Source organism: Drosophila kikkawai, unplaced genomic scaffold (genome assembly GCF_030179895.1).
Source record: "Drosophila kikkawai strain 14028-0561.14 unplaced genomic scaffold, DkikHiC1v2 scaffold_272, whole genome shotgun sequence".
In the NCBI taxonomy this organism is placed as follows: domain Eukaryota; kingdom Metazoa; phylum Arthropoda; class Insecta; order Diptera; family Drosophilidae; genus Drosophila; species Drosophila kikkawai.
Window position 1 is genome coordinate 146,516 of NW_027222616.1, and position 14,339 is coordinate 160,854.

Below are 14,339 nucleotides of genomic sequence, written 5' to 3' on the forward strand. Positions count from 1 at the left end.
GTCGAAAAATATGTTTATAAAATATATTTCCTGACATTAAATTTTCCATCCTCGTCGTTTAGAAAACTACATTTCCCTGTTTTTGCCTTCGCGAAAAATTTATTTTTATATATTTTTCCACTACAAAATTTTGTTTTCGGCCAATGGGGCTTTAATCCATTGAGAAAAATTATCCTAGCTGTCCTGACCGGTCCCTGTTCGGGCGCCATCTGTAAGGATGTGTCTTAGGCCGGGGTAAACCTCAGCGGCCCAGGATTCCTCTCCAGAAATATTTATATTTTTAGAGACGGCCAGAACATGGACGCCGAATTTTAATGAATTTTCTAGGCAAATAATAGCAGCGAAAGGGGGCTCGTTTTCGAGGGGAAAAATCTGACGTGATGAAATGGGAACCTTGGACGCGATTACCCTGGCGATGGCCAGGTGCTCCTCCGTTTCCGGCGCCCGCTCGGTTGCCCAGCAGCGGCGACTCTTTCGATCGGCAAAATCTCCGCCGCCCGGGATGACCCAGCGGCGATGGCGGGCAAAATGCAGATCGGAAGGGAAAGGAGAGGGAAAAGGGGAAAACACGCGCCGGCGGCGATGAACTCGTAGCTCGGGAGAACCCAGCAGGCCCGATGCCCACGCCAGATTTGTGCCCGGGAAAACCCAGCGGCGACAAATCCCGCTCCCGTCCCGCTTCTCCGGCCCGGAGTTTGCCCAGCGGCCACGCGAAGTTGGTGCGGGGGAACCCAGCCACCAGCTCGGCGAGTGAGTGAGCGGGAGGGGAACACTTTGGCACGCGTCACAATAAGGGTTGACTGTTGCTACGCGGAGTTCGGTGTGAGTGAGAGGGAGAAAACGATACGATTTTGATCTTCATTTTTATTACGTAACTGTGTACATTTATTCCTAACTTTGGCTACGGTTAACAACACCTTGCCTGGCCCTACGCCACACTCCAGAAAAGCTACTCCCGCTGTTGTCGGTGGGCGAGGACACGTGTCCGTCAGCCGAAGGCTCCTCGGGCACTCGCGTGTCCTTTGGGACTTGGATACTGCGTCGATGGTTTTCGAGTCCTTTTGGACTTATCGCGGGACTAAGTTCGACCGATCGCGTTCGCAGCTGCCAGAGAAGTCACGATCGCGTTCGACGCTGCCAGGGAAGTGATCGCGGTCGAAAATTGCAAAGCCCTTGTCGCCTAGTCTCTGCCAAAAATGTCCGGGCAGCGCAGCTTTCGGCCGTCGGCTTTATTATTGTTTTTGTTTATGTTTTGATCGTCATGTAAATAAACACGATCAAAACGTAAACACGCACGATCGTCGGAGGGGAAATGTCGCTGCCTCTGCCGCTGTTCGCGTCGGCTTGCGTCGGCAGCGGAGAGGGGAAATGTCTTCAGCGCGGTCGCTACAGTCCGTCTTTGAAAAATGTATACGCTTGTTCGTTGCGGTCTTAATTTAAATCTAATTTGGCCCTTCTTGGGCAAAGTAACTTTGGGCTTCATGCCCGCTAAATGTACAGTTGTGTTTATTTTTATTTTTTTTTTTTTTTATTAAAAAAGAATATAGAGTTAAGTGTAATATACAAAAAGGGAAAGAGTGGAAGAGTCCGCACCCGTGGGACTGCCGTAAAGCTATACTTCACCGGGGCGGCTGGCGGTCCTAATGCCGCTCATCGGCCTTCAGTGCGACGGGTCTGCTCCCGGCGCCTCAGCTCTCGCATCACGGATGCTGCCATTTCAGCAACCGCATCCCATTTGGAGGGGGTCTCCATCATGCAGCAGACTAAGTTGTCGGGTGTCAGGCGGCAGTTAATTGCCGCTTCCAGCGCGGCTCGTTCCGCCGAGAAAAGGGGGCATACGAAGAATGCATGCTCCGCGTCCTCAGTAAAAGCGCTGCCACAGTAGTCGCAGTACGGGTCGACCTCATGCTTTAACCTGTGCAGGTAAGCCTTGAAGCAACCATGTCCTGTGATGATCTGCGTGGTGTAGTAGTCAAGCTGACCATGTCGTCTCTGCAACCAGGGAACCAGATCGGGGATGAGCCTGTAGGTCCATCGTCCTGTGCTCGCGTTGTTCCATCTATCCTGCCATCGAGCCATGGTGCTGCTTCTCTGGATTCTGCTACCTGAATTCCCAGTCCTGCGCTCCTCTGCCAGTAGGTCTATTGGGATTGCTCCCGATACCACCAATGCAGCTTCTTCTGACACCGTGCAGAAGCAGCTCGAGATGCGCAAAGCACAGCGTCTGTAGACAGACTTACACTGCCGGCTGTAGCTGACAGTCCTCATGGCTTCCGCCCAAATCGGAGCGGCGTACAAGATGGTCGAGGTCACCACTGTAGCTATTAATCGTCTGCTATGCTGCTTTGGGCCACGGGTGTTGGCCATCATCCTAGAGATAGCGGTCGTGGCCTTAGATGCCTTGGCCGCTGCGTACTCCAGGTGGCTCTTAAAATTCAGCCTATGGTCGATCATGACTCCGAGGTACTTGATCGCCGGACTGGACTCGACGTATGTCGAGCCAACCCGGAAGGTGACCTTCTCTACGGTCTTTCTACTGCTTATGAGCACTGCTTCCGTTTTGTGTTCGGCGAGCGAGAGACCGTTGTCTTTCAGCCAAGACATCATCATGTCGATTGCAAGACTGCATTTAGCAGAGACATCGGGCAGGTGCTTCTCCACCGTGACCAGCGCTATATCGTCAGCGAACCCTACTACGGCGCAGCCATTTGGTAGTGGAAGTCTCAGGATCCCGTCGTACATGACGTTCCACAGGATTGGTCCAAGAACAGATCCCTGGGGTACACCACCTGCCACGTGATGGATCTGGTTGCCGTCGTCGGATGTGTACAGAAGGACGCGATCTTTGAAGTAGTCCGCTATCAGGAGGGTGAGGTTCCCTGATATGCCGCCGTGTTTGAGTGCCTGCAGGACTAAGCTCCAATTTGCTGAGTTGAAAGCGTTTTTGATATCTAGGGTTCAGACCAGGCAGTATTGCTTGGTGCCTCCCTGCCATCTTTCGCCTTCGATCGCGTTTGCTGCCATTAGCGTTACCTCTCGTATCGCGTCGATCGTGCTCCGCTTCTTCCTGAAACCGTGCTGCTGATTCGATAGGGCTCCACGCTCTTCGATCTCTCTCTCCAACTTGTTGCAGATTATGCGCTCAAATATATTCCCCAGTGTGTTGAGCATGCACAGGGGGCGATATGAGGACGAGTCGTCATTCATTTTGCCTGGTTTAGGGATAAGCACTAGTCTCTGCTGCTTCCATGCTCTTGGAAAAGTGCGCTCCGCAATGCACCTGTTGTATACCTGTGAAAATAGGCTTGGGTATGACTTCATTATGGCATGAAGTGCAGCGTTGGGAATGCCATCGGGTCCCGGGGCTTTGGCTGCCTTGCTGCTGGCCACCGCGCACAGTAATTCCTCCTCGCTGGTGAAGATCGCTTCACTCGCAGCTATGTTTGGCAGCACGAGGGGCGGCTGCGACGGGAACAGCGTGGAGATTATAGCTCCAAGTTGTTCCTGGGAGGTTGGAGTCGGCGGTCTGTAGAGCTTGCCCATGACCAGCTTGTAGGCCGAGCCGAAGGGTTCCTGGTCTGCTGCATCGCACAGCTCTTGGAAGCACCTGCTCTTACTCGTCTTAATAGCGATTTTGAGGGCTTTTTTCTTCTCCTTGTAGCATGTCTCGAACAGCGCTTGCGTGGGACGCCCTCGACTTCGTTGACATCTTCGCCTTGCAGAGAGGCACTCGCTCCTGGCGACGGATATCTCATGATTCCACCAGGGGACTGGTCTCCTTCCATTTCCTCTAGTGGAGCTCGCCATGGCGGCATCACAAGCAGCCTTGATTCTCGCAGCTAATATGTCGGCGCAGGTGTTGGCGTCGCCAGTGATGACGTTGCCATTCATACTGCTTAGGAGTGTATCTGCGTTAAGGGTGTGTACTTTGTACGCAGATTGCCGGAGAGACGGGCCCTGCTGGCTGTGCATCGTCTGGGTGATAATGGCTGCGTGGTCGCTGTATGTGAGCAGATCCGTGACCTTCCAGTGGCTGGTCCGGCAGAGCTCCGGGCTGGCGAAAGTCAGGTCAATGATTGACTCTCTGCCTGCCTTGCTATAGGTACATCTAGCTCCATCGTTCAGGAGACAAACGTCTAATGTGGCCAGGGCGTCCAGAAGGATGGTTCCCCGCTGAGTCGTTTTCGAGCTCCCCCAGGCGGTGGACCACGCATTGAAGTCCCCAGCGATTAGTACTGGGGATCTTCCGCGGGCGTCTCGGGCGATCTCCTGCAAGATGTCTCTAAAGGCATCTATATGCAAGCTCGGGGCAAGGTAGCAGCTGTAGATGGTGGTTGCTTGGACCTTAGCCCTTGCATAGCCAGGTCTCGACGCCCTCTGCGACAGGTGTCCGGGGGACTGCCCGCAGCTCCATATGGCTGCACCACCATCCGCACTCTGTTGCCATACTCCCTCTGCCTTTGACTTGTACGGTTCACTCAGTACAGCAATGTCAATTTCCTCCTCGAAAACCGTCTGTGACAGCAGATCTTGGGCAGCTCTGCAGTGGTTTAAGTTAAGCTGTAAAAACTTAACCATTCTGCGTGTTATGGATGGCCTTCAGGTACTAAGGGCAGATCCTGCTCAAAGTAGCGTGCGCAGCTTCACCCGCGGGTTTGCCTCCTCTGGTGCATAGGATACACCTGGGCTTGGCTTGGCACGTGTAGTGCTTGTGGCCTTCTTCCCCGCATCTGAAGCAGGAGTTTTGTGTGGCCTTGGCTACTGAGTCTGAGGCCCTGCATCTCGTCGAGGTATGCCCATAGCCCATGCATTTGAAGCACCTCCTTAGCTCGGTCTTCTGTCTGATGCGACAGACGACCCATCCGATTCGGATTTTGCCCTTATCGAGCAGTCGCCGCGCATGATCAGGCCTGAGGTTGACGGTTGCTGTTTGCGTGCCGCCAAACGCCTTCCGCATCCTAGGTGCAGCGTTGCTTGCGATGTCTGAATCCTCTCCGGCAAACAGAGCCATAGTGACTTCTTCCCCGCTGGTCATCTCGTCCAGGTCGCGAATCTCCACTTGCACAGTTTCCTGCATGGCCGCCACCTCTGCTTTATCGGATATGGCCGTCCTGAGTGCTGCCTGCAGCTGCTGTGCGGACGGGTCCTGAGGCTTCTGCATTCTCAATAAGAGTCCGCCATTTGCAGTTCTTCGCAAGCCTTGAACATTATCTTTGAGTCCCTGGAGGGAGGGCTCAGTTTTGACCAGCTTCAACATATCTGCGTACGAGCCTTCGCTGCACTTTATTAAAATAGCGTCGGCGCGCTGCTTCCTGGGCATGACAGCGTTTGGTGCTCCCTTTGGGTTCGCTGCTCTCCGGTCTCGGTTGGGGATTCCTGGGTTTAGGCTTGGCCCTGACCTGTTGCCATGCCGAATTTCCTGGCCCGGTGGTACAGGCCGCTTTAAGGATCGTGGCTGTCAGCGTGGGAGTGGTCTGCTGGCTTACGCTCGAGGTAGAGCCCTTGGTGTGGCCATCGGCCAGCGCTGCACTGATGTCGACCTGCAGCTTTTTCATCGCCATCATGGAGTCGATTGTCCCCTGGGTGACGTGGCGGACCACCTTTTTGTTGTTTGTCTTGGTATCCGTGAACTTGGCGATCATCTCGTCTAGCATCTTCCCCAGCTTTTCGGCTAGTGCTGGTGCGCTAGTGTCCACTCTCTGCTTCTTGTGCGCTCCTGACTGGTTCCCATCGGGGCTCACAGCATCAAAGCTTCTCTTCGGAGTAGCCGTTTCCTCCTCAGTCTCGCCGAAAACAAACACGGGTCCCTGCACATTTGGCGGTGCCGACACCGGTTGCTTCTCTGGCATGCTCGCGGGAGGCGAGTGTTGCATCTTCTGCTTGTTGCGCTGGAAGTTTCGCAGCAGTTCCTCCTCTGCTCTAGCTACTGCTAATGCCTGGGTCTCGTCGTCCCGGCCTGCAGGCGGTTTCGTTTGGCTCATCGCACCTGCTCCTTAGTGGGGTCCCTCGGTGCACAGGAATTTCCCCCAGTGGATGCCTGATGGGAGTTATACCGCTCCTTCTCGGTCCCCAGAGCCCCTTTTGACTGGCGCCGCCTCAGCGGAGGGGTTGGATAGCGGCTAGTTCCTTGGCCTTCTGCTCGTTGCCCCACTGGAGCCAGCTGCGGAATATTAACTGGGGCCGTATGGGTGGGCCTTCCAGCTGTACGCACAAATTTAGGATTAAATTAAAGGCCAAAACTTGGTTTAGCCTCTAGTTAAAATTTTTAAACTTGCGCGGGCTGCACTCGTTTTCCAACACTACCTCAAGTGCGAAAGCTCCCTACGCGTGCGTTGCGCAACACTGTGATCAGCTGATCTTGTTGTGCTGCTGAAAACGCGAGGGAAAATGGAAAAAAGAGTGGCTTGTGGAAACTGTTCCAATTCGTGAGAGTGAGGTGCTCACTGGACAAGAGAGCGGTCCCCCCCCTTGCCCTGGGGGTCTATGGCGATCGCGAGTACCAAGATTCCCAAGATTCGGATATCCTCCCTGGGCCGGTTCTGGTACGTACCCTTGTCCCGAGGTGTCTCACACTGCATCCAACCACTGTGAGTAGAAAAACACTCTCTCTTTTTTTGTATTTTTTTTTTTTTTATTTAAAGATGAAAAGGAAGTATTTTTACAAAAAATTTGGATAGTGGAAGTTTTGGAGAAGGAGTCCACTCCCGCGGGACTGCCGCGAAGCTATACTTCGCGGGGTGGCTGGCGGTCAGGTTGCCGCTCATCTAAGGCCCTCAGTGCGTCGGGTCTGCTCCCGGCGCCTTAGCTCCCTCATGACGGTTGCTGCCATGTCCGTAACCGCATCCCAGTTGGATGGGGTCTCCAGCATACACCCAATTATGGTCTCGGGTGTAAGGCGACGGTTGGTTGTTGCCTCTGCTGCCTCTCTTTCCGCGCGGAAAAGCGGACACTCGAAGAAGGCGTGTTCTGCATCCGCAACGGATGCACCGCCGCAATAGTCGCAGGATGGGTCGGCCTCGTGCTTGAATCTGTGAAGATAGGCCTTGAAGCATCTCTCGTACAGTTGTGTTTTTTTTTTTTTTTTTTTTTTTTGTATTCTTTTATTTGAAAAAACATAAAACATAACATTTAAGACTATAACTACTTAAGTAACACAGGGTTGCCGGGAAGGACAAACAGAAACAGTGTAGAGGGCCGTATCGCGCGGTACCGCCGCTAGGCATTGCTTCGCGCGATATGCAGGCCGCCTACTCCGCTCGCGTCCTCCTCTCGTTCTCCATGGTCCTCAAGGTCTTCAAGACGCTGGCCACGAACATGGCTGTCGCGTCCCAGGTCACCTGGCTGACCAGCATGGTGGAAACCAGGTTGTCCACTGAGATGGCCGTACCCACGGCTTCCTCCAGCGCCTGCCGCTCATGGTGGAAACGATGGCAGTCGAAGAGTACGTGGTGCGCATTTTCTTCCACCCCGGTCCCGCATTCTGGGCAGTGATCCTCGGTGTCGTGACCGAATCGCTTCAGGTAGCTTCTGAAGCATCCGTGACCACTAAGAGCCTGAGTCAGGTAGAAGTCGACTTCTCCGTGCTTCCGACTTATCCAGCTTTTGATGTCTGGAATCAGGCGGTGGGTCCAGCGGCCTTTGGTGGATCTGTCCCACCTGTCCTGCCACCTGGCAACGCTTCTGCTCCTGGCACTCCCCCTGGCCTCGCGCCTTGCCGTTGGATTGTCCGGTACGCTATGGAGGCGGGCTTCCTGGGCTTCCTGCACTAGGTCGCCTAGCGGCACCAGCCCCGCAATGACCAGGGCCGCTTCGTCCGAGACGGTCCTGAAGGCGCACGCTACTCTCAGTGCGCTCAAGCGGTAGGTTCCTTCCGCGCCCCTCACGTAGCTTTTGACCTTTGCTGCCTCTGCCCAGACTGGGGCTGCGTAGAGAAGTTGCGAGGTTATCACACTCGTGAGGAGCTTCCTCCTGCACTGCTTAGGGCCTCTGGTATTAAGCAGGATTCGGGAGAGAGATCTTGCTGTTTCGCTGGCCTTTTTGTGTATATACTCCAGATGCTCTCTGAAGCAGAGGCGTGTATCCAAGATGACGCCCAAGTATCTTATCGCGCGCTGCGAGGTAATTGGGAGGCCGCCTACCCGTATCTCGGCCGTCTCCACGCGCTTCCTGCTGGAAATCAATACTGCTTCCGACTTATGCGAGGCAAGTTCTAGGCCGGCGACTGCCAGCCAGGACTCGACCGCTCTGATCGCGCTGTTTGCCGCTGTCTCAGCCTCTGCCAGCTCTTTCGCTACGACCACCAGTGCCACGTCGTCGGCAAAGCCGACTATGGTGGTGTTTGCGGTTAGCGGAAGGTTAAGCACTCCGTCATACATCGTGTTCCAGAGCAGAGGACCCAGGACGGAGCCCTGCGGGACTCCGGCTGAGACCTCATGCGTTCTGGAGCCCGAGGAGGTATCCAGGATGAGCGTCCTTTCGCTGAAATAGCTGCGGATGATCCTCAGTAGGTAACCGGGGATGTTGAAAGCTTCCAGGGCCTCCAGTGTCCGCCTCCAATCCGCAGAATTAAAAGCGTTTCGGATGTCCAGTGTTACCACTAGGCAGTACTCTTTGGCGCCATTTTTCCATCTTGTGCCTGCGATGGCGTTCGCGGCCAAGTTGGTGACCATTTCGATGGCGTCCAGAGTCGATTTCCGCTTCCGAAAACCGAACTGTTTTGACGAGAGTCCGCCCGCGCGCTCTATTGCAGCCTCCAGCCTCGCGACGATCACCTTCTCGAAGACCTTCCCGATCGTGTCCAGCAGACAGATGGGTCTGTACGACGACGCCTCTCCCGCGGGCTTCCCCGGCTTCGGCAGAAGAAGGAGCTTCTGTCGCTTCCATCGCTCTGGGAACGTACCTTCCGCCAGGCACTTGTTAAAGATCTCGGCGATCACGTTGGGATGCAGGGAGAGCAGCATTTTGGTCGCCCTGTTAGGGATCGAGTCGGGACCCGGTGCCTTCTTGTTGTTTAGGGACCTAGCGGACAAAACAATTTCCTGCTCCGAGACCGGGCAAATCTCCAAGGACTCTCTGCTCACTGGGTAATGCAGCGGATGACCAACTGGAAAAAGCACCCGAACTATGCCTTCCAGGGCCTCCGGGTCCGATGGTGCTTTGCTGCCGGCGTTCACGCGCTTCACCACCTTTTTGTATGCCCCGCCCCATGGGTCATCCTCGACGTCATCGCAGAGCTTAAGGAAGCACTCTCTTTTGCTGGTCCTTATCGCCTTCTTCAGGGCAGCCCTTGCGATCTTATACGCCTCGCTACGGGCTGGAAGATCCGGGGAGCCGCGCGCTCTCTGGGCTTGCCTTCTAGCTCGGAGGCAAGATGAGCGTATGGTAGCTATGTCATCGTTCCACCAGTAGACAGGTTTGTGGTGCCTTCGGAACGTTTTCCGTTGCCGCATGCTTGCGTCACATGCACGCTCGACCGCTACCGCCAGCTTGAGCGCAGCGACATTGGCACTGTCCGCTTCGTCGGTGGCTAGGCCCGCTAAGGCACCCGAGAACGCTTGGGCGTTGAACGTGTCCTGCCGGTACGCCTTGTTTGCGCTAGGCGGAACCGATCTGCGGGGTGGGTTATCGCCGAGGGAAACGAGGATGGCCTCGTGGTCGCTGGCTGTGTAGATTTCGCTTATTCTCCACCTGGCTTGGCAGGCTAGTGCGCTGCTAGCGTAAGTAAGGTCGATTATGGACCCTGCTCCCGCCCTATTGAAGGTTTGCTGGGTACCCTCGTTGAGCAGAGCAATGTCCAGGGAAGCGAAAGCCTCCAGGATGGTGCGGCCTCGGGCGTTGGTTGAGGGCGACCCCCAATCCTGTGCCCATGCGTTGAAGTCGCCGCCCACTATTGTGTTGCTTCGTCCCCAGATGTCGTCGCTGAGCGCGTCGATGATGCTGCTAAACGCCTCCAAGGTGAGGCTCGGAGCCAGGTAGCAGCTATACACCCACACCCCTCCAGCTCTACCACGAACAAAACCATCCGCAGATCTGACGTCGGACAAGTGGGTGTGTTCCCGTCCACACATCCATAGCGCAGCCTTGCCGGATCGGTCCGTGGCCCAGCCGTGTGTGCTAGGAGCCTTGTATGGCTCGCTGAGCACCGCCACCTCCACGTCCAGGTCGCGCACAGTCTGCATCAGCAGGTCCTGCGCGGCCCTGCAATGATTCAGGTTCAGCTGAATCAACTGCATGACTCATTACGGGGGCCGGCTCCACTGCTGCTGAAGCTCCTTGACGGGCAACTTTTGCTGCCTGCCTGGTGCCTCGTCTCCTTCTTGCCGGAAGCAGCGCAGATAAAGCATTTTGGCTCGTTGGAGCACTTTGCAGCTTTATGGCCCTTTTCCCCGCATCTTATGCAGCACCCACTCCGGTCAGTCGCACTTTTGCAGTTGGATGCCAGGTGACCTGCCTCAAGGCACCGATAGCATCTTGGGGGGCCCGTCCTTTCCCTGATCGAGCATGAGGACCAACCTATGCGCAGTTTTCCTCTCTTAAGCACCGCCTTAGCCAGGGAGCATGGAAGGCTTATTACAGCCGTCTGGGACTCGGCATAACCCGGGCGGATGCTTCGCACCTTGACCTTTGCCTTATCCAGGCTGTATTGCTCGGCGATCGCAGCCACTAGCTCGGGCTCCTTAGTTAGGGCGTCTAACTCTCGGATCTCGAGTACTGCCACCTTCGAGTCCTCCGACATGGCTCGCACCTCCGCCGAGTCGCCGAGCACCCGCGCTATGCACGTACGCATGGACTCTGCACTCTCAGCACTCTCCTTCGCCATCTCCAGCAAGAGGTTGCCGTTCGTGGTTCGTCTCACCTTCTTCACGCAGCTTCCCAGGCCGGAAAGCTGGCTGTCTCCGCTTCGGGTGACCATGGCCAGGACCTCGCTATACGTCTTCCCTTTCGCAGCTATGATGACTGCGTCCGGCCGGGATCGAGGAGGAGCATCCTTTTTCTTCCGCCTCTTTTTCCTCGTATATGTTCTCCAGGCGCTCCCTTCTGATTCGGTGCCTCCAGTAGCCGGGCCTATGGGCAGCGGTGGGTTCGGGGCCCTGTGCTTGGCCGCGTTGGCCATGGGAGGTCGGCTGGTGGAGGGTTGGTCCGAGCTAATGGCTCCAGTCGGCGTGGGAGCGCGCCGCTGTTGCTTCGCGCTCGCGCTCGCTGCCCTTGTTTGCGGATTCCCTGCTCTGGGCGGAGCGCGCTGGGCCTCCGTTTGCGATGCTCCATCTTTGCACCAGACTTTGGGGGTCTGTTGCTCGGCGTCCCGTCTCTGGGTGCCCTCAACGGAGCTCCCACCACTACATTTGTGGCACGTAGCTTCGGGCTCTGGACGATCCGTTTCCTCTGTCTTCCTAGCGGAGTTAAGCCACTCGCCTATGTTGGCTTGCAGGTCTTTCACCCTCGCTAGCCTGGTCTTCATTGCCAGGGTTATGTGCCGGACTTGCTTGACGTTGATATCGTCGAGGACATCGTCCAGAATCTTTCCCAGTTCCGCAATGTTTTCCAGGCACTGGGATGCCCTGCATCTCTTCGGCGGCGTAACTCGCTGAGAGCCTGCTGGGCTGGCGGCGTCCCGTGTCCTTTTTGGGGTTGGGGAAACAGCAGTTCCGCTGCCCGACGGCGTCTTGCTCGCAGGGAGGGTCGGGGATCTTACGGTCCTGCTACTCCTCCTGAATGCCATGGGGCTGTCTTTCACGATTTCTTGGCTTGGCGTAGTAACTTCCGTGGCGGCCAAGTCAGCCACCGCCACGTCAGTGCTTCGGGGAATGTTATGTAGGGCCTCCAGACTCCATGCCCTAGCCGCGGGATCTCCCGCGGGTGGATTTCCACTTGAGTGGTTGCCACCTGGAGTAAATTCGTTATTCATGGACATTCCTTTTAGGTGCATTTTGGCCCAATGCGAGGGCTGCATTTTAGACCTTCTGCCAGGTAGAATTAGCTGCCGGCCATTATGGCTCAGACGCAGACCAGGCAGCCGCCCAATATGGGTCAGACGCTGCCTGGGTTTGGGATTGGGAGCAGCTGGTGTCTGCTGCCAGGTTTGGTCTTCTGCCGGCCACTGTGGCACAGACGCAGATCACGTAGCCGCCCCTTATGGGACAGACGCTACGTGGAGGAGTGTGGAGGGAAGGCGTGTGCACTTTTGGGGTCCCTCGTGGGTCAGGGGTTTCCCCAAGACTTGGCAGGTGGGGGTTATACCGCCCCTGCTCGGTCGCCAGAGCCCCGATTTTTAAGGTGGGCCGCAGGGCGGAGGGGTTGGCTGTTGGTCAGCTCCTTGACCTTTACCACCATTTAGTCCCCTGTGCTTGCCTTGGGCACGGGTTTCGTGCCGATCCCACATCCTCGAACCAAGGATCAGGGGCAGCAGCCCTAAAAGGTATGCTACCTCCTCGATTGGAGTGAGACGTGTACGTGCTGCAGCAAGCAGCTAACGTCAGCATCAACGGATGGCTCTGCAGCGCCACCTGCAGGTCAGATCCGCTCAGCGCCACCTGGTGGCGGCGGGGAGTTGCCAGACCGGGGCGGAACCGAGTGCTTCATAACACTGGATCACAGCTGATCAAGCAATCAGCTGTAGTGACTGGCAATTAGCTGCGGGGGCAGCCACATTAACCGCTGGAGAAAATTTCACCGCAGGAGGCAACAACAATGTTGAAAGTAGGAAATGCTCTCACCGCTTTCCTCTCTCACCGCCGGCCCAAATCTCTGGATTGGAAGATCGGATTCTCCTGGTCCTCCGTGGTCACCCGAGGCTGGACGTGCTCCAGGTAACTTCCTTCGACTGGCCTGCGACACTTTACGCGTGAGTGCATGCCGCAACCCACTCGCGACGCGGGTTCCGCGGGAGCGCCTCCGCGGCGCAGCCGTTCTCGGCAACTTCACACACACCTCTCACACCTCGTACAGTTGTGTTTTTTTTTTTTTTCTTTATTTAAAGATGAACAGGAAGTAGTTTTACAAAAAATTTGGATAGTGGAAGTTTTGAAGAAGGAGTCCACTCCCGCGGGACTGCCGCGAAGCTATACTTCGCGGGGTGGCTGGCGGTCAGGTTGCCGCTCATCTAAGGCCCTCAGTGCGTCGGGTCTGCTCCCGGCGCCTTAGCTCCCTCATGACGGTTGCTGCCATGTCCGTAACCGCATCCCAGTTGGATGGGGTCTCCAGCATACACCCAATTATGGTCTCGGGTGTAAGGCGACGGTTGGTTGTTGCCTCTGCTGCCTCTCTTTCCGCGCGGAAAAGCGGACACTCGAAGAAGGCGTGTTCTGCATCCGCAACGGATGCACCGCCGCAATAGTCGCAGGATGGGTCGGCCTCGTGCTTGAATCTGTGAAGATAGGCCTTGAAGCATCCGTGGCCCGTGATCAGCTGCGTTGTGTAGAAGTCTACTTGCCCGTGACGTCTGTGTATCCACTGATCCAGATCGGGGATGAGCCGATGTGTCCAGCGTCCAGTGCTCGCGTTATCCCACCTCGCCTGCCACCTTGCGACAGTGGTGCTCCTCTGGGTTCTGCTGCCCGAGTTACCGGTCCTGCGTTCCGCTGCCAGCAGGTCGATAGGGATCGATCCGGCTACCACCAGCGCAGCTTCTTCAGAGACCGTGCAGAAGCAGCTGGAGATGCGCAGCGCGCAGCGTCGATACACCGTCCTGCATTGGCGGCTGTAGCTCGCAACCAGCATGGCCTCCGACCATATCGGTGCGGCGTAGAGTAGGGTTGACGTCACGACTGTTGATATCAGCCGTCTACTGTGCTGCCTAGGACCGCGCGTGTTGGCCATCATCCTCGAGATGGCGGCAGTGGCCTTGGACGCCTTGGCCGCTGCGTACTCCAAGTGACACTTGTAGTTGAGCCTGTGGTCGATCAGGACCCCAAGGTATTTAACCGTCGGGCTTGACTCGATGGTGGTCGAGCCGACCCGGAAGTTCACCTTCTCGACAATCTTTCGGCTACTGATAAGTACGGCCTCCGTTTTCTGCTCGGCAAGGGAGAGACCGTTGTCTGCTAGCCACGACATCAGAATGTCTATCGCATGGCTACATTTAGTAGAGACGTCTGATAGGTGTTTCTCCACCGTGACAAGCGCGATATCGTCTGCAAAGCCAATTACAGAGCAACCTTCGGGTAGTGGCAGCCTCAGTATGTCGTCATACATGACGTTCCACAGAAGTGGCCCGAGGACTGAGCCTTGGGGTACGCCTCCTGTCACGTGATGTATCTGTTTTCCGGCGTCGGAGCTGTATAGCAGGACGCGGTCCTTGAAGTAATCGGCAATCAGCTGGATAATGTAGCCAGATATGCCGC